The sequence below is a fragment of the Pan paniscus genome, chromosome 6, assembly GCF_029289425.2.
Source record: "Pan paniscus chromosome 6, NHGRI_mPanPan1-v2.0_pri, whole genome shotgun sequence".
In the NCBI taxonomy this organism is placed as follows: Eukaryota; Metazoa; Chordata; class Mammalia; order Primates; family Hominidae; genus Pan; species Pan paniscus.
In genome coordinates this window covers 145,225,434-145,252,489 of record NC_073255.2, presented here as the reverse complement: position 1 = coordinate 145,252,489, position 27,056 = coordinate 145,225,434, and the positions used below count along the sequence as shown (strand labels likewise).

Below are 27,056 nucleotides of genomic sequence, written 5' to 3'. Positions count from 1 at the left end.
TTTTCTTAACAGCGGGCTGTGGTTGGGGAAGTTAACATTAGAATATAAACCTGGGTGTGGCTCCAGCAGCCAGAATTGTGAGCAATAAGTCAAAGCTACAGGAAGAGAGATTCAGCTTCATATAGAATTTCCTAAAAATGGAATAGGCTACAGGCAGATAGATGGTTGGATTTAGTGACCTTCCAGGCTCCTTCTGTCTCCCAAAATTGTGTTTTTATTTTTAATACCACTCTTCTGTTTCTTCCCAGATGTGTCTAATGAAAACCATCTTTTCACATTATTATTAAAATGAGCTATGAAGATAATTCTGACACAGTATAATTAGGATATGCCTAAGGTGTCAGAAACAGTAATGCTTTTGCATTAGCCTCTTAAAATATATTTCATATGCAACATATTTGTAAATTAGATTTTATTATAGTAAATAACAATGCTGTACAAATAAAAGAAATAATTTACCTAATGTAAATGTAATGGGACAGCAAACTGCGACATGGATACTTCTCTTAAGAGGATTGAAGATGAATGTAAGAATGTTAGGAAAATTGTTTACCCATGAATTGTGAATGATGTTCCAGAGATTTCAGTTGGGCATTTAAACTCAGATGTTATGATGGACTGAGTTATTTAGGGCAGTTTTCAGTGATGACTCTTCTGATGGCTGCCTGAGCTGAACTTCTCCAAAACAGTTAAATCTCAGCATCCAAAGTGTACTAATTTGGAAGTGTGTGTGTAAGAATAAAAGTTATTCCATAAAATGTTAATTCTCTGTCAACAGAAATTTAATTGTTTAGCCTGAGAAAATCTGAAAGCACCACACCATGGAGACTCCAGGAGGCTTCTGTTTCCACTTTCCAGTGTGAGAATGCATTGAGACAAAAAAGATAAAGTAGATATCAGGGCAGAGCAACCTTGCCTCCAGCCTGCAAGGGAGTTGTATTTCTTTGAGGCAACGCATGGTCAGGAGAGAGAGTAGCTTTGTTAAAATTCTAAAATTCGAGGTCCATCATTTTTGAGACAAGACTCATCTCTCTTGGCTTCAGTTTCCTCATTGATACATTGGCAATGATAATAGTACCTAGGTCAGAGAGTTCTTGTGAGAACGAAAGCACTTCTTGGCACAGTGTCTAGCTCATAGAAGGTGCTCAGTAGTTTAGCTACTAAGATTACTATTTTCTGTTGTTTTTGTTTTTGAGACAGGATCTTCCTCTGTTGCCCAGGCTGGAGTGCAGTGGCATGATCTTGGCTCACTGCAGCCTGCTCCTCACTGGCTCAAACCATCCTCTCACCTCAGCCTCTGGAGTAGCTGGGACCACAGGTGCGCACCACCACACCCAGATAATTTTTTTTGTTTGTTTGTAGAGACAGTTTCTTCATGTTGCCCAGACTAGTCTGGAACTCCTGGGCTCAAGTGATCCACCTGCCTCAGCCTCCTAAAGTGCTGGGATTACAGGTGTGAGCCACTGTGCCTTGCCTGCTATTGTTCCTTTGTTTTTGAGATGGAGTCTTGCTCTGTCGCCCAGGCTGGTGCAGTGGTGCCATCTCGGCTTACTAAATCCTCTGCCTCCTGCCTTCAAGTGATTCTCATGCCTCAGCCTCCCGAGTAGCTGGGATTACAGGCGTTTTTGTATTTTTTAGTGGAGACGGGGTTTCACCATGTTGATCAGGCTTGTCTCGAATTCCTGACCTCAGGTGATCTGCCCACCTCGGCCTCCCAAAGTGCTGGGATTACAGGCGTGAGCCACTGGAACTGGCCTGTAGTTCCTTAAAAAGCAGGAACCCTGTGTTTATGCATCCCTGCCCAGAGAGCCACGAGCCTCATCACTTCCTAGTCATCAGTGTGGCTCATGTCTTTGGATCATACCCAGCCCATCCTGAAACAGAGTTGTGTCTGGCCCCAGCTCATGATCCATCTGGCTTTCTCCTCCCTAGAAGATCTGACCCCATTCTCACGCTGCTGCTTTGCTTGGACCTTGTGTAAGTCACTGTACCTCTTGACTCTGAGTTCCCGCCTCCTGAAAATGGGAACTATGTATTGGGTTCTAAAGTTTTGGATACTATCAATTTAAATTTTATCTATTTTAAAACAAATGAGTTGTCAGGTGCCAAAAGTGTTGAAAAGACAGAATGTTAGAGCTAGAGGGGTCATCAAAGAATATCTTCCCTGACTTTCTTTTGCAAAATATTGACAGTTGCCTGCCATTCCACCTGAGATTCTGATTTAATTGGTCAGGGATTTATTTGGTCTGGATGTGGCCCAGCCATCGATACTTTTTAAAAGCTTACCCAGTGGTGCTAATGCACAGGCAGGGTTGAGAAGCACTTAGCAAGCCCAAGGTCATACTGTTAGTGGTGGAGGCAGGTCTAGAACTCGTGGTTTCTGCTCTTCTTACTACAGACTGACCCTAAGTTCTGGTTTAAAAGAAGCTTTTTGAAGCATTCCTTTTGTGGTTTTACCCTTTCTCATAAAAGTGAGATATGTAATAAACATAATATTCAAGCACACCTGTTAGTTGGCTTCTGTTTAATTAAGGTTTTATTCTGTTCCACTTTAACCTTATGCTTTTTCTTTCTTATAATGGTGTGTTCAGCAACCCCTTTATTCCAGATGCCATATTTTCTTACCGCCTTCAAAGCCACCTCTAAAATATAATTGCATTGCTGAGTTCCTCTCTGACATTGTCAACCTTGATCAAATACTTAGTTCTTCATTGTTTGTTCTTTTCAGTCTGTATTAGATTCTTCCCCGCCACGGCCTGTTGTTGATGTGATTATAGAGCACGGTGTATTCCCATGAAGCATCAGAGTAGAATAAGATCAAGTGCCTTTTTTTCTTTTTGATTTGTGTGCACAGTTGTTTCCTGCTATTTAGGGGTAATTCAGACTTCTGTCCTACACTGCAATGTAATTGGAATTATGTTACCTATTTTCATTACCTGTTCCCATTAAGTTGCTTAAAATTTCTTAGACATTGATGTCATTAAGTACAATAATGCTAGGTTAAAATTAATCATGGAATTTGATATATAGTAAGTCCCCCTTGTCAATTTTTAGTACGATAGTAGGATGAAATCTCAGCTAAATAGAATTAACCCAAAACAATTTACATTGTCCTGTGTTACTTTTTTTCTTTTTCAGGAATCTTTGTGACATTCTCTCTCAGCATTCTTTATCCCCTGTTTGCTGAAGACTTCGACCAAAGCTGGTCTTAGCTGTTGGCATTCTCCTGAGAAAAGGATAGCTTCAGAAATCAGAAAAACATTTGGGAGGTGTCTAGCCCAGTGGACCTTCTGAAGGTGAGAGTGAATTAGTTCTCTCTTTGTCTTTACAAGACTGAATTAACTGGTCTGTCTTCCAAAATCTACTTGGAAAGTAGTGAAAAGAGGGAAACAGGTTATTGAAAATTTTTTATAAACAATTGATAGTTTCTCTTTTTTGGGAAAACTTTTTAGTAAATATGGAGGAAACCAATTGGCTATTTTGACCGAACAGGAACTTTATTTGAAGTTGGAGCTCTGATCTTATGAAGATCTATCTGAACATACAAGCACACACACACAAACACACACACCCCTTTTAAAAATCAATAATGTTTCTCTTTTCGGAGAAATTTCTTATGTATTTAGGGTCTCTATCAGCCTCAATATCTGCCTTACCCTACCTTCTTGGGTTGTTTTAAGGATCAAACGATGTAACTTTTATGAAAACACTTTGTAAACCATGAGGTATTATTTGCATAAGTAAGAAAAACAATTTCTACTTTTCTAAACATTTATAATCCTCAGAAATACTCTCATACCCACCAATATATTTTTCCCCATAGTTTCATTTATTTTCAGTTCAGTTCAGTAAACATTGCTAGGCTCTCAAGAAGCAAAGGTGATAAGTCCTTGCCTTCAAGGAATATCTGCCAAATGCAAGAGACAGGCACATAAATAGATATGACCAACTTCTATATGATAAAAGTATATTGAGGGTGCATTAAGGAATGGAAAAGGCAGCTAATGCAGTCTGGGGCCAGAGGGCTGTGTGTAAAAGCAGGCTTCCTAGAGGAGGTGTCCCCTAAAATGGCTCCTGAAAGTGGAATAGGAGTTAGGTAAAGAGCAGGGTGGGGTGGACAAGGGCATTGCAGGTAGGAGCAGTGGGATAGGGGTGTGAAATCCATGTGAGAAAGTAAGAAGTTATGGCATATGTGTGAAAGGAAGGTGAGCAGGAAGCACTGAGGTGTTATCAGCTGGAAGTCATTGGCATTTTATGTGTATTACACTGGAGGAAGTATAGAGAATGAACTAGCGCAATATTGAAGGAAGGAAAGATGCATTTTGTAATTATATGGGGGAGAGCGAGGAGAACTAGAATTTGGCTAGAAGCAGCATCGAATAGAGAAAGAAAGGGGAATTTGAAAGAGCTGGATTTGGTGGTTGATTGGGCATGGGAAGTAGGAAAATGTCAGGACTTGGGATTCTTGGATTTCTGATGTGGGTGACTGAGAACATTATGATGCCAGAAGGGGAATTTAGGAGAGAAGCAGATTTATTCTTGGGAAAGGAAGGACTTTGAAATATATAAGGGACATCTAGATAGAAATATCCATCAGACAGCTGGAAGTGTAAGTGTGGAGGTAAGGGGAAGATTCAGAACTAGAAACATTCACTTGGGAGTTATAGGCAATGGTTAAAAATATTTTCTTAATTATGTATTTGATTTTGTATTTAAGCCTTCAATATTATTCATTTATTTACTGAAAGCTCAACTTACCACATTCTCTATTTTCATTTTATTCTGACATTATCTGCTGTTTCATTTGTATCTGTAGTATTTCTTCTTATTTTCTTGGCATAATAAATTAGGATTTTTTTTCCTAGAGACAAATACGGTGACCTTTCCAGTTTGATAAAAGGAAATTCAAAGCAGTCTTTAACAAACAGTGTGAACCCTGAAGTTAAGGACAGTAACAAGCCAGTGCTATTCTCCATTTTAATTCACAATAGCTACAGCAATTATTTACGAAAGGAGCTTTGCTTTCTCAAATGTCATTCTTTTTCAGTATCAATCATGATTTTTTGTCAAATTCTCACTTTCATTGCTCTGCCCAGTGTTTCAGCATTGCTTATGGGAGACTGAGAGGGTCTTTCTTGCATTCTTCAGTGGGGTGGTGTTAGGGCCCCTCCCTCTGGGTCTTCTCAGCATCCACCCAGGACATGGTTGAGGCCTGTTATAACAGAGCCTGCACTGTTTGAGAGCAAGTCCACCCAAGTCAGACTGCTGAAATTCATTCTCACAGCCTTCTTTGAGGGAATGTCTGGGGTAAAAATTTCAATTCCAAATAATACTTACAATAGTACTATTTTGAGTGAATTTTATTTGATTACTGTGATCTTAATTAGCTTACTGATTTTTTTCCTTAATACCCATTGGAAAGCTACAAAATGCTCGATTTTTACTCTCTGTAGTTCACTACCATCTTTCCAGGAACTTTAAAGGTCCACGAATCTGTCACTTTTTCATACACAAGAAAAATAATTTGAGGCAAAATTAACTTACTTAACACTAACAGCTGGAACCAGAGTCCTGGTCTCCTGAATCTCACTCTGCCTTTTCCACCTCATCTTTTTTTTCTCTTATTCTAAATCTTTATTGAGCTGTAAAGTTATCTATATGTCTTAAAATAGGGAATTGAATTAAGTAAATCAGTTCACACCAATGACACTTGCTTTGGTTAATCAATCTAGATGCAACAATCAGATTCTCTTTTAATACTTGAGGCTCTAATTAAGGCTTTGTTATTTTTAAATTTTATAGTTTTTAATTTTTAACATAGATTTTGTTTTTGGCAGCCTTTATTTCTCTAGACTGGTTTTACCAGTGAAATGAAAGATTGGAACAGAATCAAACCACCTGTGTTTAAATTCTAGTTAAAAAAGACATCAGTGACTTTAAAACCAACACTTTTAGGCACAGGATATTACCTTTTTTGTTCATTTTTAAATTCATACATAATGATTATACATATTTCATATACAAATTAGTCATATTTACAGGTGATATTTGATACATGCATACACTGTGTAATGATTAAATCAGATTAATTGGGTATATCCATCACCTCAAACATTTATGATTTCTTTGTGTTGGGAACATTAGAAATCTTTCTTCTAGCTATTTTGAAATATACAATAAATTGTGGTTAATTACAGTCATCCAGAAAGCACAAGATATCTCTGATTTGGTCAATTACATTGCAATCTACTGTGAGTTTTATGTGTAGAGGATGAATTTATGGAAACGCTGCATTAGTATAATTTGGAATGACGGCACATACATGCGAGTTGTAGGTGGTCTTGAAGACAATGAATTGTTCTCTAAAGTCCACAGAATGGTCAGTCTTTACTGTGAAACCAGTGGGCTGTAAATTATCAGAGTGCATGTACAAAACATGATTCACTCATCCCGAAAGCTGCCAGTAACAAAAGAAGTTTCTACTCATTTATGCGCAGAACACAAAGAATATTTCTCCCTGTTTCAATCTTTTTTGCCTCTATTTTCTCTCTGTCTCTGTGAATCTTTTTCTGTCTCACTCATATTCACTGCATGATAGACACACACTAATATGATGTCTCTAAAACGTGAGACCCTTGGTTTGTGGAACTGGTAGTGGAAATAGCATGTTGTGGATAAGGGGTGAGTGCTGTGGGGAGACATTGGCATTTGCTAAATGTTTGCCCTGTGTATCGCTTGGCTGCATTGGGCAGAACAACAGTATGAGCAGGGATGAATAGATATGGAAACTATTGCAGACTGTGAACACAAGATGGTATGATGGCTGCGAAAAGGGAGGTCAGCTTTCACCACTGTTATCTGACTTGGTGGTGGTCTTCTTCTGAACTATCTTACCATGGGTGAAGGACAGAATGCAACCATATTAGGTGGCTGCTTTCTGCTTGGATTCCAAAGTGAGTGTCATTGTGCAAGCAAAGCAATGCATGCAATTTATGTTAGTTTTGGAGTTGCCACTTAGAAGTATTCAGAGTTTGGAACAGCACTGGAGACTGCCTTCCTTGTACCCTGTGGTTAGAGAACAGCATTCTACAAGGGGAGGGTTGTATGGGAAAACTCCTATTGGGAAGTGGAAGGCATGGGTGAGTTGCCGGGGTGACACTTTTGCATGGGCAGTATTCCAACAGGCTCAGATCATATTTAACAGTAAAATGTGTTGCTGTGTGCCCTTTTATAATGTGGGGTTTTAAAAAGAAAGAGGAAAGGAAATGCTGAGCTACTAACTTTGGGTACAAATTCAATCCCATCATAGAGATCGCAGACTTTACATCAGCAATTCGTGGGCCATTTTGGTGGAGGACAATGACAACAGATTTCTAATCAGATAATGTCCTGCTACATTTGAATTTTCACTCTCCACTGCCTTTTGTTGTCTGGGTACTTTTGAAATTATTCTTGATTCAGGTTTATTATTAACTTTTGAACCCTAGCTACTGCACTAATACCTTGCTACTCATGAAAATGAGAATGGTGACTAGAGAATTTGTTTTTGCCTTAGTTAATAGAATAGCAAGACAGCATAATATGGATTAATGACTCTTCACATTCTCATAATATAAGCTGAATTCATTTTCCCTTGGGGATTTATTTCTAATTCATGCCCTAATAAAACCATTCTTGCCAGTTGTTGACTTTCTAGCTTTTTAAAAGCATTTGCATAATGGATAAGTAGATAACAATAAATAATAAATAATTTTGATCTTAAACTTTAAAAACATGTTTATTGTTCTTATTTTAAAATGGAAAAATAAAACAACTTCCTCTTCACAATCAGTAGTATAAGTATCTTTGCTATTTGTTTTAGGCAAGAACCATCCTGAGGCAATTATATCTTTTAATATATAAGACCTATGAGGAAAGACTGAGGATAAAAAAAAGATTGAGGATGCAGAACTACTAACAGGGTTCTATTCACCCAACATAACATAAATGTCCTTCATTTAGAGGACATGTACATTATTGATAGAATTATTCCAAAATCCCAATATCCACCTGGATAATAACTATCCGTTACCAGTATTTCAAATTATTGTCTCTCCTTTTCTGTTTCCCCTCCTTGCTATCAGGGGTTTCATGTTTTATTTAGTGTCATCATATTAGTATGTGTGTATCACAGAGAATGTAAATGAGAAAGACAGAGGCAGAGACAAAGACAGAAAGAGGCAAAGAGAGAGACTAAGAGGAGAGAGAAATACTCCTCTTGCCCTACACATAAACCAAAGCAGTATTTGAAGTTCTTTTCTCCCCTCAGTCTGATTTCTTTGACTTATTTGGCCTTAAAATGATATAATCTGTAACTCAGAATCCATAAACAGGTTCACAGGGCCGCATCCTGAGTTGGGGATCAGAAGACACAGTCACTGTGGTAGAGCTGTGATGTGCCACTCAGATCCCCTGCCCTTTCCTGACTGAAGCACTCTTTCTCCAGCTTCTTGGAGTGTTGACAGCTGATGGCTCACTTAGGTCCTTCCTTTTGGGGATTGTCCTCTGCCTTCAGCTAATCAGAGCTGCCTCACCCAAGATTATACTGTTTGCCCCAGGCCCATGTGCATTCAATGAGTGGTTGACTTGGGAACACAAAGGCTCTTGACTCAGTTCAGGACAATGTGTAGGACCTGAAAGGTTGGCTGAGGCTTTTGTTGTGACAGCACCACGGCCCAACTTCTCTGACTCCCTTGTCCTGTTTTGTGCACTCCCCTTGGGGTTGTGCTCAGGAGCCCTCACCAGTAAAAATCCTGCCTGCAGATCTTCATCTCAGAGCCTGGTTCCAGAGAAACCTGAACTGCAGCAATCACCATACGTGGGCCATGTGATGTAGCACGTGTGTGTATGAGGATGGGATTACCTATCTTCATACTACTGTGATAAGGTACTGGCTATGGAATCACAATCAAGATCTGTGACAATCTAGCCCAGGCACTTACTATAAAAAATTAAAGGGGGGAGGGTTCCAAGATGGCTGAATAGGAACAGCTCCAGTCTACAGCTCCCAGCTTGAGCAACACAGAAGACGGTTGATTTCTGCATTTCCAACTTAGGTACTGGGTTCATCTCACTGGGGCTTGTCGGACAGGGGTGCAGGACAGTGGGTGCAGCCCACTGAGTGAGAGCCGAAGCAAGGTGAGGCATCACCTCACCTGGGAAGCGCAAGGGGTCAGGGAATTCCCTTTCCTAGCCAAGGGGATCTGTGACAGACGGCACCTGGAAAATCGGGTCACTCCCATCCTAATACTGCGCTTTTACAAAGGTCTTAGCAAACGGCACACCGTTTATATTATATATAAACAGAGATTATATCTGGCACCTGGCTCAGAGGGTCCCACGCCCACAGAGCCTCGCTTGTAGCTAGCACAGCAGTCTGAGATCGATCTGCAAGGTGGCAGCGAGGCTGGGGGAGGGGCGCCCACCATTACTGAGGCTTGAGTAGATAAACAAAGCTGTAGGGAAGCTCGAACTGGGTAGAGTCCACCTCAGCTCAAGGAGGCCTGCCTGCCTCTGTAGATTCCACCTCTGGGGGCAGGGCATAGCTGAACAAAAGGCAGCAGAAACTTCTGCAGACTTAAATGTCCCTGTCTGACAGCTTTGAAGAGAGTAGTGGTTCTCCCAGCACAGAGTTTGAGATCTGAGAATGGACACACTGCCTCCTCAAGTGGGTCCCTGACCCCCGAGTAGCCTAACTGGGAGGCACCCCCCAGTAGGGGCAGACTGACACCCCACACGGCTGGGTACCCCTCTGAGACGAAGCTTCCAGAGGAATGATCAGGCAGCAACATTTGCTGTTCTGCAATATTCGCTGTTCTGCAGCCTCTGCTGATACCCAGGCAAACAGGGTCTGAAGTAGACCTCCAGCAAACTCCAACAGACATGCAGCCGAGGGTCCTGACTGTTAGAAGGAAAACTAACAAACAGAAATGACATCCACACCAAAACCCCATCTGTACGTCACCATCATCAAAGACCAAAGGTAGATAAAACCACAAAGATGGGGAGAAACCAGAGCAGAAAAGCTGAAAATTCTACAAATCAGAGCGCATCTTCTCCGAAGGAACACAGCTCCTTGCCAGCAATGGAACAAAGCTGGACGGAGAATGACTTTGACGAGTTGAGAGAAGAGGGCTTCAGACGATCAAACTTCTCGGAGCTAAAGGAGGATGTTCAAACCCATCGCAAAGAAGCTATAAACCTTGAAAAAAGATTAGACGAATGGCTAACTAGAATAACCAGTGTAGAGAAATCCTTAAATGACCTGACGGAGCTGAAAACCATGGCACGAGAACTACGTGACTCATGAACAAGCATCAGTAGCCGATTTGATCAACTGTAAGAAAGGGTATCAGTGATTGAAGATCAAATGAATGAAATGAAGTGAGAAGAGAAGTTTAGAGAAAAAAGTAAAAAGAAACGAACAAAGCCTCCAAGAAATATGGGACTATGTGAAAAGAGCAAATCTACATCTGATTGGTATACCTGAAAGTGACGAGGAGAATGGAACCAAGTTGGAAAACACTCTGCAGGATATTATCCAGGAGAACTTCCCCAACATAGCAAGGCAGGCCAACATTCAAATTCAGGAAATACAGAGAACACCACAAAGATACTCCTTGAGAAGAGCAACTCCAAGACACATAATTGTCAGATTCACCAAAGTTGAAATGAAGGAAAAAATGTTAAGGGCAGCCAGAGAGAAAGGTCGGGTTACCAACAAAGGGAAGCCCATCAGACTAACAGCGGATCTCTCGGCAGAAACTCTGCAAGCCAGAAGAGAGTGGGGCCAATATTCAACATTCTTAAAGAAAAGAATTTTCAACCCGGAATTTCATATCCAGCCAAACTAGGCTTCATAAGTGAAGGAGAAATAAAATCCTTTACTGACAAGCAAATGCTGAGAGATTTTGTCACCACCAGGCCTGCCTTACAGGAGCTCCTGAAGGAAGCACTAAACATGGAAAGGAATAACCGGCACCAGCCACTGCAAAAACATGTCAAATTGTAAAGACCATCAAGGCTAGGAAGAAACTGCATCAACTAATGAGCAAAATAACCAGCTAACATCATAATGACAGGATCAAATTCACACATAACAATATTAACCTTAAATGTAAATGGGCTAAATGCTCCAATTAAAAGACACAGACTGGCAAATTGGATAAAGAGTCAAGACCCATCAGTGTGCTGTATTCAGGAAACCCATCTCACATGCAGAGACACACATAGGCTCAAAATAAAGGGATGGAGGAAGATCTACCAAGCAAATGGAAAACAAAAAAAAAGCAGGGGTTGCAATCCTGGTCTCTGATAAAACAGACTTTAAACCAACACAGATCAAAAGAGACCAAGAAGGCCATTACATAATGGTAAAGGGATCAATTCAACAAGAAGAGCTAACTATCCTAAATATATATGCACCCAATACAGGAGCACCCAGATTCATAAAGCAAGTCCTTAGTGACCTACAAAGAGACTTAGACTCCCACACAATAATAATGGGAGACCTTAACACCCCACTGTCAACATTAGACAGATCAACAAGACAGAAAGTTAGTAGGGATATCCAGGAATTGAACTCAGCTCTGCACCAAGCAGACCTAATAGACATCTACAGAACTCTCCACCCCAAATCAACAGAATATACATTCTTCTTAGCACCACACCACACTTATTCCAAAATTGATTACATAGTTGGAAGTAAAGCAGTCCTCAGCAAATAAAAAGAACAGAAATTATAACAAACTATCTCTCAGACCACAGTGCGATCAAACTAGAACTCAGGATTAAGAAACTCATTCAAAACTGCTCAACTACATGGAAACTGAACAACCTGCTCCTGAATGACTACTGGGTACATAATGAAATGAAGACAGAAATAAAGATGTTCTTTGAAACCAATGAGAACAAAGACACAACATACCAGAATCTCTGGGACACATTTAAAGCAGTGTGTAGAGGGAAATTTATAGCACTAAATGCCCACAAGGGAAAGCAGGAAAGATCTAAAATTGACACCCTAACATCACAATTAAAAGATCTAGAGAAGCAAGAGCAAACACATTCAAAAGCTAGCAGAAGACAAGAAATAACTAAGATCAGAGCAGAACTGAAGGAGATAGAGACACGAAAAACCGTTCAAAAAATCAATGCATCCAGGAGCTGGTTTTTTTAAAAAATCAACAAAATTGATAGACTGCTAGCAAGACTAATAAAGAAGAAAAGAGAGAAGAATCAAATAGATGCAATAAAAAATGGTAAAGGGGTATCACCACCGATTCCACAGAAATACAAACTACCACCAGTATTTTCTGATGGTAAATCAGAAAATGGTAAAACACCTCTACGCAAATAAACTAGAAAATCTAGAAGAAATGGATAAATTCCCCAACACATGTACCCTCCCAAGACTAAACCAGGAAGAAGTTGAATCCCTGAATAGACCAATAACAGACTCTGAAATTGAGGCAATAATTAATAGCCTACCAACCAAAAAAAGTCCAGGACCAGATGGATTCATAGCCGAATTCTACCAGAGGTACAAGGAGGAGCTGGTACCATTCCTTCTGAAACTATTCCAATCAATAGAAAAAGGGAATCCTCCCTAAGTCATTTTATGAGGCCAGCATCATCCTGATACCAAAGCCTGGCAGAGACATAACAAAAAAGAGAATTTTAGACCAATATCCCTGATGAATGTCGATGAAAAAATCCTCAATAAAATACTCGCAAACCGAATCCAGCAGCACATCAAAAAGCTTATCCACCATGATCAAGTGGGCTTCATCTCTGAGATGCAAGGCTCATTCAACATACACAAATCAATAAACGTAATCCAGCATATAAACAGAACCAAAGACAAAAACCACATGACTATCTCAATAGATGCAGAAAAGGCCTTTGACAAAATTCAACAGCCCTTCATGCTAAAAACTCTCAATAAATTAGATATTGTTGGGACATATCTCAAATTAATAAGAGCTATTTATGACAAACCCATAGCCAATATCATACTGAATGGACAAAAGCTGGAAGCATTCCCTTTGAAAACTGGCACAAGACAGGGATACCCTCTCTCACCACTCCTATTCAACATAGTGTTGGAAGTTCTGCCCAGGGCAATCAGGCAGGAGAAAGAAATAAAGAGTATTCATTTAGGAAAAGAGGAAGTCAAATTGTCCCTGTTTGCAGATGACATGATTGTATACTTAGAAAACCCCATCATCTGAGCCCCAAATCTCCTTAAGCTGATAAGCAACTTCAGCAAACTCTCAGGATACAAAATCAATATGCAAAAATCACAAGCATTCCTATACACCAATAACAGACAAACAGAGAGCCAAATCATGAGTGAACTCCCATTCACAATTGCTTCAAAGAGAATAAAATACCTAGGAATCCAACTTAGAAGGGATGTGAAGGACCTCTTCAAGGAGAACTACAAACGACTGCTCAACGAAATAAGAGAGGACACAAACAAATGGAAGAACATTTCATGCTCATGGATAGGAAGAATCAATATCGTGAAAATGGCCATACTGCCCAAGATAATTTATAGATTCAATGCCATCCCCATCAAGCTACCAATGACTTTCTTCACAGAATTGGAAAAAACTACTTTAAAGTTCATATGGAACTAAAAAAGAGCCCACATTGCCAAGAAAAACCTAAGTCAAAAGAACAAAGCTGGAGGCATCGTGCTACCTGACTTCAAACTATACTACAAGGCTACAGTAACCAAAACAGCATGGTACTGGTACCAAAACAGAGATATAGATCAATGGAACAGAACAGAGCCCTCAGAATTAATGCCGCCTGTCTACAACCATTTGATCTTTGACAAACCTGACAAAAACAAGAAATGGGGAAAGGATTCCCTATTTAATAAATGGTGCTGGGAAAACTGGCTAGCCGTATGTAGAAAGCTGAAACTGAATCCCTTCCTTACACCTTATACAAAAATCAATTCAAGATGGATTAAAGACTTACATGTTAGACCTAAAACCATAAAAACCCTAGAAGAAAACCTAGGCAATACCATTCAGGACATAGGCATGGGCAAGCACTTCAAGTCTAAAACACCAAAAGCAATGGCAACAAAAGCCAAAATTGACAAATGGGATCTAATCAAACTAAAGAGCTTCTGCACAGCAAAAGAAACTACCATCAGAGTGAACAGGCAACCTGCAGAATGGGAGAAAATTTTTGCAATCTACCCATCTGACAAAGGGCTAATATCCAGAATCTACAAAGAACTTAAACAAATTTACAAGAAAAAATCAAACAACCTCATCAAAAAGTGGGCAAAGGATATGAACAGACATTTCTCAAAAGAAGACATTTTTGCAGCCAACAGACACTTGAAAAAATGCTCATCATCACTGGCCATCAGAGAAATGCAAATCAAAACCACAATGAGATACCATTCTCACACCAGTTAGAATGGAGATCATTAAAAAGTCAGGAAACAACAGGTGCTGGAGAGGATGTGGAGAAATAGGAACACTTTTACACTGTTGATGGGACTGTAAACTAGTTCAACCATTGTGGAAGACAGTGTGGCGATTCCTCAAGGATCTAGAACTAGAAATACCATTTGACCCAGCCATCCCATTACTGGGTATATACCCAAAAGATTATAAATCATGCTGCTATAAAGACACATGCACACATATGTTTATTGCAGCACTATTCACAATAGCAAAGACTTGGAACCAACTCAAATGTCCATCAATGATAGACTGGATTAAGAAAATGTGGCACATATACACCATGGAATACTATGCAGCCATAAAAAAGGATGAGTTTATGTCCTTTGTAGGGACATGGATGAAGCTGGAAACCATCATTCTCAGCAAACTATCACAAGGACAGAAAACCAAACATTGCATGTTCTCACTCATAGGTGGGAATTGAACAATGAGAACACTTGGACACAGGAAGGGGAACATCACACACCCTGTTGTGGGGTGGGGGGAGGGGGAGGGATAGCATTAGGAGATATACCTAATGTAAATGACGAGTTAATGGGTGCAGCACATCAACATGGCACATGTATACATATGTAACAAACCTGCACGTTGTGCACATGTACCCTAGAACTTAAAGTATAATAATAAAAAATAAATAAATAAATTTTTAAAAAACTAGGATAAAAATACCTACCTTTTTGAGTTGTTGCCAGGATTTGACAGCAAAGTATTCAGTGCCTGGAACATAGGAAACGTTCATTGCATCATAGCTATTATTATAATTACCAGTAATTACCTATAAGTAATCCATAAATAGTGCACCAGTTCTGACCAATTGGACAATACAGAGAGCACTTTATTGCCATTTTTATTACAACATTTCCTTTGGTAGAATATGGAGGTTAATAAAAGATGCATCACTTGCAATTTTAAATAATTCCATACTTTTAGTCCCCATTAATAAGGTATGTGGAGAAATTGGACAGGATTCCAAAGGGAAACTATAGTGATTAAAGAAATGAGGAGCAACTTCTCTGAGTAAAAGTTAAAGGAACTGGAATTGTTCAGGATAAGAAAATTGAGGCATAACTTACCTTCTGTCATCAAATAAGTGGAAGCCTTTTGTGAGGAGGATATTGGACATTTTTTGCCCATGTTCAGAGGATAGAACAAGAGGAAATGGACATACATTAAAGAAGGAAGATAGTTAGATTTATATCAAGGGAACTCCTCTGCTTTTGACAGTAAAACACTGGAAGAGGCTTGTAAAATATAAACTTCTGAAAATCTTCAAAAAAAGAAGAGAACATTCTGTCCTGAGTTACTGAGATGCTTCCTAGAGTATTTAAGAACTCTGAAGTCTGTGATTTCAGAAATGATACCTCCTAGAAATTCAAACACGTATGTTTTGTTCTGCAAATGAAAGAAAATAATTACTATATCCACATTCATTTTCTCTATAACTTTCTCATAGTATCTTTGTGTGCATACACACCTTGTATGCTTTTCTGAACATATAACAACAGGTCTTCTTTCATTGAATAGGTGTCTTTATGTATGTTTATAAATATGCTGGTTATTATTATCATAGTTTTCAATCTTACTGTAGGCCATCTCTATATTCTATGTGAAAATAAATTAACACCTCCTATCCTGGGCCACTTATTTGTGCCCAATGTAATCTCTTTTGTGACTCAGATCTTGTGATGACATTGTTAAAATACAAGTATTAGATCACTATGAAAGGCTTTGGAACAACAACAGGAAGTCTGCAACTTTGAAGAATAATTTATTTCCAATCAATTAATTGCTCAGAGATAAGATTAAAGAATGGATATGGGACTAGATTTTTAGACTAAATGCTATTTTAAGACCTCCTTGTTGGAAGATAAAAGGAAGTGCCTAAGAAGTTTCTAAATTACTAATAAGTGTATTGGACTTTGCATTTTCTCCTTGGCATGTTTCGTCAAATAGTAATTGGCAGAGTTAGAATGATATAGATGAAGAGCACTGGACTAGAAGCCAAAATGCCTGGCTCTGGAGCTATTGGAGCCATCAGATGATCTATCCTTCCTTCATAAAACATGTCTGTATAGTTTTCCTTTCATTTCTAGTTCCTGCATCCTTATATACTTATCACATTACAGTGACCTTCTTTCAAAAGAAACCAAGCGGAACTGAGGGTTCCACTCCTGACAGCTCAGCCTAGGGGCCCCATCACACCCTGACCTAAAACAGCTCTGCTTACATACTCGCATTGATATTCATATTCTCTCTCTTTCCCTCTCTCCCTCCCTCCCTCCCTCTCTCTCCATAGACAGACAGATAGGTGTTTTAAGATCTCACTTGATTAAATGGATCCACTGCTGTAAACATAAATTGTAAAGATATACTTACTTATTCTCATGCCTTCCATATTCTCTCCAATACATTCCATTCAAATACCCAATTTCATTCCTGTTTCTGCCAAGCTAAAAATTCTTCAAACGGCCCTCCATCCCATGAAGAATAAAGTATACAGTCCTTACCCTGGTATTCCAGGACTCCCTCCTTTCTAATTATTGAACTAATCTACTGAATCAGTTGAGTTGGCCTCTGTGTTCTAACATGTAGGATTATTCCTGGGTATTAAATATAGTCCTTGACACTGTGTGCAGGACGACTAATTCATTGGAGATCCCACTGTGATTTTGCTCAGCGTCAGCCTTGCCTTTCTTCTAAGCTACCTAAACCTTTCTCATTTGAGCACACCTCAAAACGCATGCTTTTCTTCCACAAAGCCTCCCTTGATTATTCTAGCCCACATTTTTGTGTCACATCTCTGAAATTCTCTCATGTGGTTGGGTGTTTACACCCGTCTCCGTTACACTTACCTGGTTAACAGTGGTGTTATTAGACTGTAGGTATATTGGGTGTTATGATCGCCTCCTAGAGTGCATCAGAGGACAGTACAGCATCAGTGATCTCTACCCCTCTAAGGAAATACAAGGGTTTGAATCATCCTAATGTGTACATTTTCAATGTAATATATGCATTAAGACAGGGAGACAAATGTAAGATGGAAATAAATGTGATCTATTCCTCATAACGCCTTAAGTTGCAACACATTAGAGTACAAAGCACTTGCTTAGGATCAGATGATACAGATTTTGAGTCTAGTTCTGCCTCTTACTTTGGGTCCTCCAGAAAGTCATTTGTCTTTTATGATCTTATTTTACATGATGGTGATCATACTGCTATTCTTTGTTCTTCACACTTCATAAAGCACTTGGCATGTTGTTTAATTTCAGCTTCACGATAACCCATGAGGTAACTAGGGCAAGCTAGTATCTGTCAAGCACAAAAACTGGGCTTAGGAGACAAAACTTCCAAATCCTAATGTGATGAACCAACACTAGGCACTGCAACTCAAATTTCTTTACATGTTACTAAAAGCTTGGTCAATAAACCAGCAGTGTGGACATCACCTAGAGCTTGTTAGAAAAGCAAAGTTGCGGGTCCTACCCTAGACTTGCTGAATCAGAGCATGTGTTTTAACAGGAGGCTCAGGATTCATATGTATTAATACTTTACAGTGAGAAAAGTGCTGTAATCCAAGGGCAGTTTAAGCACCTGAGGTAAAAACATGAAAAGGGTTTTTAATTTTACTCCTATCACTGCCTTCAAATCTCCTCTGCCAAATCTCCTTTCCTTTGAAGAGGACTCTTAACAGAACTGATGGATTTTTTTTTTTAGCTACTTTCAGGTTTTTAAAAGTTCAAATACAACCTTCAAATTCATATGGAAATAGGAGCTTTTCTTTCCCTCAACCCATCTCCCATCTTGTGCCCTTCAACAATTCTTTATTTTTTTTCTACCAGTTCACCCCCAACCTGTTTTTTGTTTTTGGTTTTGTTTTTGTTTTTCTTTGGCTGGATCAAGGGTTCTCTCCTCTTTTTAAAATTTTTATTATTGGGTTTTTTTGACTTTTATTTTAGATTTGGGGGCACATGTGAAGGTTTGTTACATAGGTAAACACATGTCTTTGGGGTTTGTTGTACATATTATTTCATCACCCAGGTAGTAAGCCCAGTACCCAATAGTTATCTTTTCTGCTTCTTCCTCCCACCCTCCCAGATCAAGTAGACCCCAGTGTCTGCTGTTCCCTTCTTTGTTTTCATAAGTTCTTATCATTTAGCTCCCACTTATAAGAGCTGGAGGCTATTATCCTTAGTGAACTAACTTAGGAACAGAAAATCAAATACCTCATGTTCTCATCAACCTGTTCTTAAACCAAATGCACCATTTCAAAGCCCTGACTCTTAATGGTATGTTATCATGATGGTCATTTTTCAGAGTAGGAAGTTCAGTTACGCATCTCAGACTCCTTTGAGAGTCAGAAGAAAAAAACCAAGCACACACCCCCAACATAAAACCATGAAGAAATTCCAGTTTTTATTTCTTATATTTCCCCAGGTTCTTGGCTCAAGGAAGATGTATAATTGTCTTCAGCATAAACTGAAGTTAATGAAGTATGGGACTGTACTTCATTAAAAAGAAACATTTTAAAAGCTCTTGTTCTTAATTTTTATTCAAATTTCTCAATCTTCTTTGGCTAAGTAGCCAAGAGTTAGATCTATTCACCATGAGCCAAATGACTGCCCTTGGATGTTCAAGATGGAACTCCGTTGAAGTCTGCATGGGTTGTGTTCATTAGAATTCCCAGGGGTTGTGTGTTACCAAGCCCTTGTCATAAGTTATATCAAATTCCCTCATCCCTGAAATGGAAGTATCGTTCTGGCTGTCCTGCTGCCTTCTCCGTATCTTATTTGTTTTCACTTTAATGTTACAAGAAAAGACAGCTTTTGTCTTTATTTCTGGTTAGCAGTCTTCATGAATATGCATTAGCAGGTTCCCTTTCTAGCTACTGTTTTGTAATTTGTTATTTTTAAATGAAATCTGAAGTGAAAATAACTCCCAATTCTCACTTTAATATGTTTGGATTCTTAATCTTGATTTTGGAGGTCCTGAGCCAGACAGGAGTGACTTTAGAAGGCTGTTTGCCTAGGCAACATCAAGGGGTGTGTGTGTGTGTGTGTGTGTGTGTGTGTGTGAGCATATGTGTGTGTGTGGTGTGACTCAGTGGCTGAATAGATGGGACTACATTGGAACACACTTCCAGAGCCTCTGCAGGACACTGTGGTGGGCATTACAGCCACTGTGTCATTTCATTTTCACAACAGCACTGCGAGGCAAGTATAATTATATCCGTTTGGGAACTGAAGCTTAGGGAAAGTTAGTGATTTCCTCCAATTCACAAACTAGTAAATGAAAGAAGGGGAGCAGGTGATGAGAGAGGTCATTGAAATGTGAGTGTTCCACAGTGCTTTTCTGGTTGTTTTCCTAGAAATTGATAGTGGGTAATTTGGGGGTAATTACTTTACAGAGTCAATATGGGGTGTTTTTGGTATATTAAGCTTTTAAGAAAAGTGATACTAAATTTGGGCTGCTCTGAGCAGAGCCTGCTGTTCCTGCCCTTGCTTAATCTGGAGGCTCAGTGCTAGTACTTAGATGCCAGGGTACCTCTACAGATTGCCCTGTTAGTTTAGGGTTTCCTTTTTTCTTTCTTCTTTCCTTTTTTAGAGATGGAGTCTCATTCTATTGCCTAGGCTGGAGTGCAATGCTGCAGTCATAGCTCACTGCAGCCTCGAACTCCTGGGCTTAAGCAATCCCCCTGCCTCAGCCTTCCAAGTAGCTGGGACTACAGGCACATGCCACTGTACCTGGCTAATTAAAAAAATTTAATTTAACTAAAAAAATAGAGATGGGGTCTCACTTTGTTGCCCAGGCTGGTCTCAAACTCCTGAACTCAAGTGATCCTCCTGCGTCAGCCTCCCAAAGTGCTGGGATTAGAGGCATGAACCACCGCGCCCAGCCTTATTAATGTTTCCTTGACTGGATAATGCTACCAAACTCTACCTTTACCTGTTTCTAAAGAGTTTTTTTCTACATTAAAAAAAAAAAAAAATCTCTGTTCCTCTGGAAAGCAAAATCTCCCTCCTCCGGAAAGCAAAACTGATGCAGATCTTCTGTGACTCTGTGGGTTTAGCACCACACAATTTGAAGTTACCATGCACCCCTTCACAGCCTCAGATGCTTTCCTGAATGTCAGCAGGAGCCTCACACTCCCATTTAAGGACTGTTTGTCTAAACTTGCTAGTCAGGCAACTAATCTCTGCACTGTGAAGTCTATTTATTGATTGTTGCATAACAGTCCATCTGTATCTCTCCTTATTTAATGGGGTGGCTATAGACAGAGGAGCCCAGAATACCTGTCTGCCCTAGATAGGATGAGATTACCCTAAAGCCATGTAAAAAATGGTCAAGGCAGGCCAGGCGCAGTGACTCAAGGCTGTAATCCCAGCACTATGGGAGGCTGAGGCAGGCGGATCACCTGAGGTCAGGAGTTTGAGACCAGCCTGGCCAACATGGTGAAACCCCATCTCTATTAAAAATACAAAAAATTAGCCGGGCATGGTGGTACATGCCTGTAATCTCAGCTACTTGGGAGCCTGAGGCAGGAGAATCTCTTGAACCTGGGAGGCGGAGGTTGAAGTGAGCCGAAATCGCACCATTGCAGTCTAGCCTGGGCAACAAGAGTGAAACTCTGTCTCAAAAAAAAAAAAAAAAAGAAAAGAAAAAAAAAATGGTCAAAGCCAATGTTAAGACCAGCTCAAAGCAACTCTTTACTAGCCCTTAACATTTTCTATTGAAATTTGAAACACTATTTGCCCTTGGATACACAGTGAAGGCCCTTTTTGGATCACAGTAATACTCAAAATTGTCTTTTATCTCCCAGGCAAGATATAATTAGACTATGCAGTTTACCATGTGATTTAGGATATGCAATTAAATAAAAAAAGCTGTGGGCAAGAGTATTTTAAAATAGTATTATTTTCTTCCCTTGAGTTTAAAAGTAATACATATTCACTGCAGACAATTGGGAAAAATGAAGAAAAATGGGAAGACAGTAAAAGTAACACAAGCAAATGATTATTAACTTTTTGATGTTATTTTTCATTACAATGATACATATATAGCTACATACATATATTTAATCTTCTTACAAAATAGTTTTAATGGCATTAGTCCTTAGGGTATTAGTGCCAAGCATTTTTCTCCTTTTCAGTTCTTTGTATATTCTTTTATATATTTTTTAAAGATAGGGTCTCTATGTGTTGCCCAGACTGGACTCAAACACCTGAGCTCAAGCATTCCTTCTGCCTTTGCCTCCTGAGAACTTGGGACTACAGGCATGAGCCACCATGGCTGACTTCTTTTTATTATGAAATGGGATATTACATACATACAAAAGAGAGGGAGAGTAACCCAGTACTCAGGAGCATTTATTATAGAGATAGGTGGCTTAGATTCTGGTCTTAGAACTACTGTTTGCTAGCCTGGAACTTTGGGCAAGTTGCTTAATCTTTCTGTGCCTCAATTCCTCATATACAAAACGGGAATAAAATCGTATATCATTTATAGAGTTTGTTAGAAGTAAATAGTAAAGAGTTATGATTATAACTTATATGTAAGGTTAAAAATAATAAAAACAAGCACAAACAGACTCACTTCTCCATCCTGCCACCCTGTAAAGAAGGTGCCTTGCTCCCCTTTCACCTTCCGCCATGATTGTAGGTTTCCTGAGGCCTTCCCAGCCATGTGGAACTAACTTTTTGCCCTGAGGAAGTGTGTGCCTTATACCTACTGCTTATTCTTCTGGAGATATGTCTTCTCCCATTTGAGTGATCACACACAGAAGATGAGGAATTAAGCCAGGAAGAGGGCATGGTGGCTCATGCTTGTAATCCCAGCACTTTTATGGGGGGCCAAAGAGGGAGGATCAGTTGAAGGTAGGAGTTGAAGACTGGCCTGGGCAGCAAAGTGAGACCCCTATCCCTGTAAAAAATTTAAAAAATTAACCAGGAGTGGTGGTGCACACCTGTAGTCCCAGCTACTCTGGACCTGAGGTGGGAGGATTTCTTGAACTCTAGAATTTGAGGCTGCAATGAGCCATGATCATGCCACTGTACTCTAGCCTGGATGACAGAGTGAGACCTTGTCTCTAGAAAATAAAAATAAATAAATAAGCCAGGAAGAAAAAGTAGGAACGGCCTTCACCTTAAGCAGAAGAGATAGAAGAGGCTGAATTAGGGCCAGGTGCAGTGGCTCATGCCTGTAATCCCAGCACTTTGGGAGGCTGAGGTGGGCAGATCATCTGAGGTCAGGAGTTCGAGACCAGCCCGGCCAACATGGTGAAACCCCATCTCTATTAAAAATACAAAAATTAGCCAGGTGTGGTGGCAGGTGCCTGTAATCCCAGCTACTCAGGAGGCTGAGGCAGGAGAATTGCTTGAACCCAGGAGGCGGAGGTTGCAGTGAGCCGAGATCATGCCATCGCACTCCAGCATGGGGGAAAAGAGCGAGACTTCATCTCAAAAAAAAAATAAATAAATAAATAAAGAAGAGGCTGAATTAAATGCAACCTTTTCAGTTGGACCCAGTGGCTCACGCCTGTAATCCCAGCACTTTGGAAGGCTGAAGTGGGAGAATCACTTGAAGCCAGAAGTCTGAAAACAGCCTGAGCAAAAATTCGAGACCCTGTCTTCACAAAAAAAATTAAAAAAAAAAATAGCTAGGCATCATGGCACACACCTGTAGTTCTAGCTACTTTGGAGGCTGAGGCAAGAGGATTGCTTGAGCTCAGGAATTCAAGGCTGAAGTGAGCTATAATTGTGCTGCTGCGCTCCAGCCTGGGTTACAGAGTAAGATTCTGTCTCAAAAAAGAGAAAAACTGGTTTTCTTTTTCTGGTAATTGAGGGCTAGATTATTTGGACAACCCTCCTACTGAAAACAACTAAAGAAGCTAGATAATATATAAAAGTCAACATCTTAAAAGCATAAAAGCGCTGACAAGATAGTAGGGAATTACTAGGCCAGAGTTGAAGGGAAAATATTTACCAGCGAGGTGAATAGAGCAAAAGAAACTTTTTCTCTCAGGGTTCTTGACATTTGTCAGTTTTTGAATTTTCACTTTGAATAATTCACAGAGCAAGTGGTATCATGATAGAAGTCAAAGCCTGGAGCCCCCAGAAATAGGAGATCTTCCCCCCAATAGGCTAGGACTCCAAAGTGCTACACCCTCAGGAAAAAGGATGAACCAGATTTGGGACAGTCTTCACATGGGATTACAACCCAAGTCTGATTCCCTGGGTTGTTCGCAGAACCTCAAGCCTTGAACTAGGTTTAAGGCAATGCCATATTGTTGGTACTCCCAAGTACCTGACAGAAACAAACATATATCTTTGGAGAAAGATACGTGCTTGTCATTTATCCTTGATCTCAAATTATTCTTGCAAATAATTTTTAAATGCAATGAAGAACACATGGTCAAAGATGACCAAGCATAGGCATGGTGGCATGCATCTGTAGTGCTGGCTACTTAAGAGGCTGAGGCAGGAAGATTACTTGAGCCCAGGAAGCTGAGGCTGCAGTGAGCCATGATCATGTCACTGTACTCAGCCTGAGCAACAGAGCAACATCCTGTCTCAACAAAAGATGACCAATCACACAAGAAAACTAGACCCCAAGAGCAAGAAGCAGTAGCTACATCAACAACAAAACCAGATCCTCAAAAAGTTCAGATGTTGGAATTACCAGATACAGACTATAAAATAACTGTAAAGTATGCTTACCATTTTTAAAGAAGTGAAAAATAAGCTTGATCAAATCTACAGAGAATAGGAAATCCAAAAAGGGACATTTAAGACTTAAAAAGAAACCAAATACAACTTATAGAAATAGCAAAACAAATAACCGAAGTTTAAAACTCAATACTTCAGTAGTCACATGGTGCAGCTAAAGGGCAAATAATGACCTGGAAATTAGGTCAAAATAAATTATCTATCATGCTGCACAGAGAGATAAAATAATAGAAAATAAAAAAGAAAAAGTGAGATATAGAGAAGATAGAAGATATTCTCATACAGTCACTTCTCATTATTGGCAAGAGTTATGTTCTATAAAGCCACTGTGAATACTGGATTAGTGAATACTGAACCGTTGTTCCTAGCAGAAATCAAAAGTTCCTGTGAGCATCTGTTCACAATTTTTCATTAATTAATCAATATATAACTTTGTTTTATGTGTGTTTTTGTTTAAAGGCACCTCACTTAACGCATCCATGGCCAACAGCACCATAACTCATGCCTGAATGAAGCTTATTTAACACACGGATTTTCACAGCCTTCTCGCACCAAGAAACACTAGACAGCACTTCAGCACTGTGCTTCGGGGCCACTGTAAACAGAGAAATCACCAAGAAAAAGCACAAAAATGCAAAAAACAAAACCAGAGCCCTAAATAGATAGCAAAAGGGACATGTGTTTACAGTATGAGAGCTGAAGCGAGAAGGTAGAGCATCACCTTGTTTGACCTCAGCTAGGAACATGTACATCAGGTGACTCAAATTTTTTGCCATTCTGAGCATGTCCATGAATGGCCATGAAAATAAGGTTAATTTGGGGGTTATAAATAGATTTTAGCAAGTAGGTGAATCTGCAAATATGCAGTCCACAAATAATGAGGATTGATTATACTTAGAGTTCCAGAGAGAAAAAGAGGAAAGAAAGATGGGGAAAAGGCAACATTCAGGAAGATAATGACAGAATTTCTTAGAACCTATGAAGGACACCAACTGACAGATTAAAGAAACTCAAAGCAGAATAAATGGAAAGAAACCCACTTCTTGATGCATAACAGTGAAAGTACAGAAAGACAAAAGAGAAAACCCTAAAAGCAACCAGAAAAAAGACAGAAAAACATGAAGGTCAGGCACGGTAACTCAAGCCTATAATCCCAGCACTTTGGGAGGCCAAGGTGGGTGGATCACGAGGTCAGCAGTTTGAGACCAGCCTGACCAACATGGTGAAACCCTGTCTCTCCTAAAAATACAAAGATTAGCTGGGTGTGGTGGTGTGCGTCTGTAATCCCAGCTACTCAGGAGGCTGAGGCAGGAGAATCACTTGAACCCAGGAGGCAGAGGTTGCAGTGAGCGGAGATCGCGCCACCGCACGCCAGCCTGGGCAACAGAGTGAGACTCTGTCTCAAAAAAATAAAAATAACAACATCAAGTAATAGTGATAAGACTGACATCTAACTTCTCATCAGCAACAGTGGAAGCCAGGAGAAAGTTAAATGTTATAGGAAAAGAAAATAACTGCCAAGAGTATTCAAAACCCAGTGACGGCCAGGGAATGGGGAGGGGAAAAGGGGAAAAAATAAAAATAAATTAAAAAAAAAACAGTGAAAATGTCTTTCAAAAAAAAAAAAAAAACCAAGCACAAACAACATAGGAAATATGGATGATTATTTTGCTTGTGTTTCATTCCTTGATCACACCCCCTGCCTTCCTCCAATAGGTAAACTCCTTCTAAATTGTTACATAACTTTAAATATTTTTAAACCTCATATAATTAATTTCATACTAATTTTCACTTAATGTTATGTTTATGAGATTTATTCAATGTGATTGTTTTCAATGCCAACAGTATTCCAAATTATGTGAGTGTTACAATTTTTTATCCCTTTGGATTGTTTTGAATTTTGTGTGATTACAGGAGATACTGCTGTAAACAATCTTATCTTTAGAAGTCTGTAGTTTTATCTTAATATGTCTTGGTGTATATTTCTTATTATTCAACCTTCTTGATATATATTGTGGTTCCTACATCAGTGAATTCAAGTCTTTCATCAATTACAGAAAAATCTCAGCCATTACTTTTTTGAAAATTGTCTCTCCTCCATTTGAAACCCAAACTAGACTAATTTAAACCAGTGCGTTATTTTTTTATGACTTCTCTTTTATATTTTCCCTCTGCTCATGCTGTAATATGGGCAACTTATTCAATTCTGCTTTCTAAAATAATACTCTCTTTAGCTGTGTCTAATATGTTTATCTTATATATTGAGTTAAAAAAATTTGTAAAGTAAAATGATTTCATTTTTTATTTTCAGAAGTTTCATTTATTATTTTGTACATCTGCCTGGTCACTTTTGTGACATCTTATCCTTTGTGATTAAAAAAAAATTAACTGTGATAAAATACACATAGGATAAAATTCACCATTTTAAAATCTTTTTAAGTACACCCATCAGTTGTGTTAAGTACATTCACATTGTCAGGCAACCAATCTCCAGAACTCTTCATTTGGCAGCACCGAAATGCTAGACCCATTAAACAAATCTCCTCTCCTCCAGCTGCTGTCGCCATTCTACTTTCTGCCTCTATAATTTTGAATACTCTAGGTACCTCACATAAGTGAGGTATTTGTCTTTTTGTGAGTGGCTTACTTCATTTAGCAAAGTCGAGGCTTGTAGCATGCACCAGAATTTCCTTCTTTTTAAAGTCAAATAATATTTCATTATACGTTCCTTTATGATTTTTGTTACCACACTTTTTTTAACCATTTCAGAGATAGTAGTTTTACATTAATATCTGATAAT

General features: G+C 39.3%; 1 protein-coding gene across 30 annotated transcripts in view; it reads left to right on the top strand.

Moving 5' to 3' along the window:
* Positions 1-27,056, top strand: part of NRCAM (neuronal cell adhesion molecule) — a 313,477-nt gene that overhangs the window by 54,551 nt on the left and 231,870 nt on the right. For 27 of the 30 annotated variants that reach the window (XR_004672585.3, XM_057302938.1, XM_057302934.1 and 24 more), the window contains exon 2: positions 3,139-3,296. The exons of 1 other annotated variant lie outside the window; for it this stretch is intronic. The gene's annotated coding sequence lies outside the window, so the exon portion shown is untranslated. Of the gene's footprint in view, positions 1-1,200; positions 1,319-3,138; positions 3,297-27,056 lie in introns of all 30 variants that reach the window. 2 more of the 30 variants (XM_057302937.1, XM_057302936.1) reach the window with 1 other exon arrangement.